The sequence below is a fragment of the Rattus norvegicus genome, chromosome 6, assembly GCF_036323735.1.
Source record: "Rattus norvegicus strain BN/NHsdMcwi chromosome 6, GRCr8, whole genome shotgun sequence".
Classification (NCBI taxonomy): Eukaryota; Metazoa; Chordata; class Mammalia; order Rodentia; family Muridae; genus Rattus; species Rattus norvegicus.
In genome coordinates this window covers 95,665,509-95,672,119 of record NC_086024.1, presented here as the reverse complement: position 1 = coordinate 95,672,119, position 6,611 = coordinate 95,665,509, and the positions used below count along the sequence as shown (strand labels likewise).

The 6,611-nt window shown below is 45.3% G+C and overlaps 1 non-coding gene across 1 annotated transcript; it reads left to right on the top strand.

Annotated features, from left to right (window-relative positions):
- The first annotated feature begins 5,331 nt into the window (after window positions 1-5,331).
- LOC120093507 (U6 spliceosomal RNA) lies at window positions 5,332-5,438 on the top strand. The gene has a single exon (XR_005486533.1). It is a non-coding gene; the product is annotated as a U6 spliceosomal RNA (small nuclear RNA).
- Window positions 5,439-6,611: the final 1,173 nt, after the last annotated feature.

Sequence of the window (6,611 nt, the reverse complement as noted above, 5' to 3'; positions counted from 1 at the left end):
AACTAGAAAACTGTAATCCCTAGAATGTATCTCAATGAAGACAGGAGTCTTGACCAATTTCATGGCCTCTGTGGCTTCGTGGCTATAGCCCTCAGGGCAGTGGGTGAATGAATGACACTAACATGTAAATTTAACTACTGTACTTACACCTCTCTTTGGCCAAATAGCGGACCAGAACTAAACATTGTCCTTTCCCAGTCTTTCATTCAGTGTGGTCCTTCTGCCAGCATTCAGGAGTTTGTGGGCGTTGTCTTCTGTAATAGAAGTGCATTGGATACCCTTATCTACTGTAAACAAATCTTGGATCGATGTAGAAATTGGTCTCATATGCATCACACAGGAGATATTACAGGTGCTAATCTTTATCATAACTGCCCTCCAACAGGCAAGAGTTATTTAGGTCTGTTTTTAGGCTGGACAGGCGGAGCCTCCTATTTCCTGGGCATTTTATGCTGTGATATACAAATGGATAAAAGAGATAAAATAAGACAGCACACGGGTGAGATGTGAGGTGTGGGACTGATTTGAAATGGGAGCCGATAGTGTACCTAACGGGTTCTGACAGTGCGGATGTTTCTTCATAGGACTCCTCACGCCCCAGCACGGACTATGGCAGTCACGTGGAAACACGTGACACTAGCGGCTCTAAAACATTGTCAGTCCTATGATCGTTTCAGCCCCTCAGCCTGCTCAGCCGGCAGGGCGCTGGCTGTTTTGTTTGTAATCCTCTTGCAAATAAATAAGAAGCGAACGGATAAAGCACCATTAATAAAGTATCGGCCTGCACCAAAAAGAGGCCAGAAAAACTGCGGGCAAGGCTGTGGGGCTTCCTGGAGAAGGGAGAAGGGCCCTGCGAAGAGGTCAGCAGGGCACTCACCTTTCCTTTGACATCTCAGTAGGCCTGGAGCCACACTGATACCGACCTCCTGATAAGAAGCCTCCCAGCATTCACCTTGTTTCTGGGACAATGTGACAGTTCAAACTAGATCCAGCCTAGACTACAACAGGGGTTTGAGGGCAAGATTAGTAAACTTCAAAAGCTTTTGAGGACTTGATAAGCCAGGGGTAGGGGTGGGAATATTTATTTAAAAGCTTACAGTCCTTGGAATATTCTATCTGAGCCCCTCAGTCCCCCCACCCCCCAACTTTCTTCCCCTTGACCTTTTGATGACCTTCTCCCAGCTCTAGAGGCTTCTCCTCTTGGGTCAGCTGCATTCCCAGCCACAATACCAATTTTTGCCTAGTTAGGTTTCCAGAGACTCAGCCTCTCCTTGGGTCCCTTGAGGGTTTAGAACGAGGAGATCAACATTTACATTGGTAAAATACACTCAGCTGTGGGGAGGGCCTAATCTTTTTTACAACCTTCTCCTGCAGCTGTGCTCCTGCTCCACTCCCACTGGGGCCCTTTGGCTGCTGAGAGAGAGAGAGAGAGAGAGAGAGAGAGAGAGAGAGAGAGAGAGAGAGAGAGAGAGAGAGAGAGAGAGAGAGAGAGAGGCAGACAGATGGACGGATGGAGAGAAAAATGGAGAGAGACAGACAGACAGACAGAGACACAGACAGAGACAGAGAGGGGGGAGACAGAGACACAGACGGAGAGAAAGATGGAGAGAGAGACAGACAGAGACAAAGAGAGAGAGAGACAGACAGACAGACAGAGACACAGACACAGACACAGGCAGAGACAAAGAGAGAGAAGAGACAGAGGGAGAGAGATCTCACCTATTGAGTGCTGGGACACTGGATCCCAACCTCGAGAAGCACAGCTGATAGAAATTATGGTGTCCCATAACCAGATCAACTAAGTGGGGTTTTTCAGGACCAGGAACAGAAAGCAAGAGGGGTGCATCATGGAGACAAAGTGCTCAGGACTGGAGGTGGGAGGAACTCCTCAGTGATTTGGGGGTAGGATGAACTCCACAGGTTTTGAGGAAGGCAGAAGACTCTTTCCTAGAAGCTGAGGGATGAGAGAAAAGTCTTTCTTGTCATCCCTCCCTCAAACAAAACCTTCCCGCAGCCTTTTCTTTTCGCCTTCCCCCCAGTGATAGGCAGCAGATACAAGTTGCGTCAGCCCAGAGTTCCTGGGCATCGATTCAGGCCCCACTGAACCTCACCACAAACTTGAAGCATATGCAAACGCACAACCAATGGTGGAGGAGGGGGTAGCTTAAACGAAAGGAGATCTTCAGAACTACAACCCCAAAGTCACTCAGAGGTAGAGGTCAGTGTCAAATACGCTGCACAAACAGACCTTTCTCGTTTTTTTCTTTTTTCTCAAAAGCAAATTCTTATGGGAAGCTTGTTTTCACATGGTTATCACTTAGAACACTGCACGCTCACCTCTAACTTCTGTGGCCTAACCTGAATTTTCTTCCTATAAGACTAAGCTGTGAATCTCTGGGAATTCAAGACCAGCCTGGCCTACAAGGTAAGTTCCGGGCAGCTGGGGTACTTAGTGAGATACTGTCTTGAAGGAGGAGGAAGGAGAGAAAAGAAAAAGGTAAAAGAATGAAGCAGTTGAGAGGGGGCCAATGGCCACACGAGCATAATACGGCGAAGTCCCCAAGACAGGAAAATGAGTATTGCCGCATTCCTCTGGAGCGTAAGACAACAGTTGAAAGATTACGACTACCTGGACAGATCTTCAACGTATTCTGTTGGATAAAATAAACACGGTACAAAAAAACCACACAGCCTAGTGCTATTTGTCAATGTGTACAAACGTGCAAACCCTGACTATACCAGTCATGGTAAGTGTGAATGCTTGCGTACGGCTATGCACAGAATAAATAGACAGAAAATATAGATGCAGTGTTCACAGTTGTGTTTTCCTCAACAAAAGAAGTGTGTGGGGAGGAAGGGTGGATTCAGAACACTCGGATTTTTTTTTTTTAAATCTGCTCCATTTCTTCTTAAAAGTAATGTGAATTAGGACTGGCCAAACCGATTCAAGAAGTTACCATGATTAGCACCATTCTTATGCTTAATGCCTGGGGGCACGGCTGAAACATTTCATCAAAAATGTTAAGAGTCTTGCACAAAAGTTTTCAAGTGAAGCAGCCAGGGCTTCCTGGAAGGACATAGGTAGAGCTTTGGGGTCCCAAAAGATACTATCTTCACCCCTGTTCTATCCTGTCCTGACACCCTTTAGCAAGACGTTTACGGCTGGCCAGACTCCCCCTTTTAAGGTTTTTGTGAGATCACTCCACCCAGCTGGCTTTAGAAATAGCCCACATTGGGTATCTAAACGCTTCTGTTAGGAACCCAGGGGAGGAAATGGAATTTAACAAGCCTCCCTCAGACTAAACACAGATACTTGCAAGCCTGGCCTTTAACTGCCAATTCCAAATGGCAAGTGGTTCTCTCCCCAGTAAAATTTGTGAACTACAAAATTGGGGGTAAAGCCATTGACCCCTCCAGGTCTCGGTCACCTTTTGTGGCCTATATGATATCTGAAGTCTGAACAATTACTGACTCTAGTCTGAGAATCGAGGACAGGGACCGGATATAGATGTCATCCACCAAGCATAACGTAGACGTGCAGGTTCTGCCCCAGGTTTCTGCCAAATGCCTACCTCTCGAGACCCTCATCAGAGAGAGCTCAAACCACCACAGAGACCCTCACTTGTGCAGATTAAACACCTCGTTAAAATGCAAACTGTGCAGAGGCTAATCCATCTTCAGTTTTACTGCATACCTCTGTCTTCTAATTCACACGGCCACTTTTAACCCAGATTAATACTGAGTTCTAAAGAGTCTACATGATCTGTTCAAAACGACACAGCCCTTGTGCGGGAAACCCAGACTCCACAGATGCCTTCTCATTTTCAAGCTCCCTCAGACTTTTTTCAGTGACACAGTTACCTCCAAAACCCTCCTGCGGATGGACTCCCAAGAAAGCAAATGTCGGAAAGCAAACTGCCAGGGAGGGAAGACGGAGTTAACCTTCAGTCTGTTCCCACAGGGAGCATGGAGAGAGCGGACAAGGCCGAAAACTCCACTTTCTGTCAGGTTGCATAAGGACCCTTCCTTTCATAACTTTGTGAGTTTCAATACAAAGACTGGCGCAGACTGGAACAAGCTATGAAGGTTTACATGACAGCTACTACATAGTCTCTAAATCTTCCTGCCACAAGACCGGCCACATCAATTATGCAGCAATAACAGTGTCAATCAACACCTAGAGTCCTTGATACCATGTGTGCAGTGTGAATGAGAACAGAGACAAAGATAGTGATGCTCATGATGATGGGGATGATGATGGTGGTGGTGGTGATGATGATGATGTAGATGATGTTGGTGGTGGTGGTGGAGGTGATGGTGGTGGTGGTGGTGATGATGATGATGATGTGGATGATGTTGGTGGTGGTGGTGGAGGTGATGGTGATGACTGAATGCTGAAGGCCATTCTGAAGCATCTTCTAAAGTCGATTCACACAACCTCAGAGGCAGCACCTCACTGTGCTGCCATTATTTCTGATCTTTTCACTGTTTAAAATCATTTCAATATAATCCAACTTGGTTTTCTTCTGATCAAAGCATTTGTTTTATTCAAAAGGAGTTGATACAAATGTAATCATCCCTGCCCCCCGCTCCCAGAGTTTCTGGCTGGGTCCCTAAAAGAAACAGCAGCCTCTAAGCTTGGCCATCTCCAAGCTTCACCCCACGGTTTATCAACCTTACTAACACGTAGAAAGTTAGGAAGGGGAGTGGGTCAAGGACATGGCCCCACGTGATGCAAATAGCATAGACACGTGAAATAGAATCAGTCCTCCTGCAGCCCTTGAGCCTTTTTAAAGGACAGCTTCAAATGTCCTAATATAAAGCCTATTCTTTCTTGCCACAAGTGTCCTTTAAAAAAGGAGTTGAATTGTATTAGATTCCTTACGAAAATCTTACAGACGGCAAAATATACTATCTCTCAATTATTTTACACAAACATTCAATAACTCTAATCCCAATCTGTTCCTCTTCAAAATATTGTCAATAAAAATGAGGTAAATGAAGTCTAATCTGGGACCAGTATGGTGGTTAGACTGAGGAAAGTGCTCAACCTTGCAAGCCTGAAGACCCGAGGTCAATTCCTGGAGCTCACTGTGGGGATTGAACTGAGGAACCCCAAAAAGTTGTCCTCTAACCATCACATTCACGCCATGGCTCCCATACCCCTGGACTTACACATATGCACACAACACACAAGTAAGTAAGTAGTGCACACATACATGCATAATGCATAGGATGGACTCTTAGAAGAAAAGAACCCGATGTGGTTCTATTTCTTCCCAAAGGTGAAGGCTTGTATTTATAGCTATGGAGTATAGTTAAAAATAAACCGTGCTCGCTTCGGCAGCACATATACTAAAATTGGAACGATACAGAGAAGATTAGCATGGCCCCTGCGCAAGGATGACACGCAAATTCGTGAAGCGTTCCATATTTTTGTGAGCTAACCCAATCACAGAAAGACATACATGGTATGCACTCATTGATAAGTGGCTATTAGCCCAAATGCTTGAATTACCCTAGATCCCTAGAACAAACGAAACTCAAGACGGATGATCAAAATGTGAATGCTTCACTCCTTCTTTAAATGAGGAAAAAGAATACCCTTGGCAGGGAAGGGAGAGGCAAAGATTAAAACAGAGACTGAAGGAACACCCATTCAGAGCCTGCCCCACATGTGGCCCATACATATACAGCCACCCAATTAGACAAGATGGATGAAGCAAAGAAGTGCAGACCGACAGGAGCCGGATGTAGATCGCTCCTGAGAGACACAGCCAGAATACAGCAAATATAGAGGCGAATGCCAGCAGCAAACCACTGAACTGAGAATAGGTCCCCTATTGAAGGAATCAGAGAAAGAACTGGAAGAGCTTGAAGGGGCTCGAGACCCCAAAAGTACAACAATGCCAAGCAACCAGAGCTTCCAGGGACTAAGCCACTACCTAAAGACTATACATGGACTGACCCTGGACTCTGACCCCATAGGTAGCAATGAATATCCTAGTAAGAGCACCAGTGGAAGGGGAAGCCCTGGGTCCTGCTAAGACTGAACCCCCAGTGAACTAGTCTATGGGGGGAGGGCGGCAATGGGGGGAGGGTTGGGAGGGGAACACCCATAAGGAAGGGGAGGGGGGAGGGGGATGTTTGCCCGGAAACCGGGAAAGGGAATAACACTCGAAATGTATATAAGAAATACTCAAGTTAATAAAAAAAAAAAATCAAAAAAAAAATCAAAAAAAAAAAATAAACCAGCAACCTTTTTATTAAAAAAATCACTTTTATATGTAAATGACTACAATTTCCAGACAGAAATATACACTTGGGTCAACAACAACAACAACAACAAAAATTAGAAAGGCAAGCTAAAGGATGAAATAAAGTAGGACATTGTCACAGAGGAACCCCATTATATCTTTTTATATATGTGTGCACATGCATTCAGAAGTTCTCACAGTGGCAGATTTCCACATGACACTTTTCGAAGGCCTTTAGTGGTATTTATCCCTCCTGGATAGCCTCCCATCTCCCAGCCTGTTAACCCCTTCCTAGACTATTAGTCACCTTTCCCCTTTTATATCACTACATTCTATCTCCTATCTCTTAAAAGA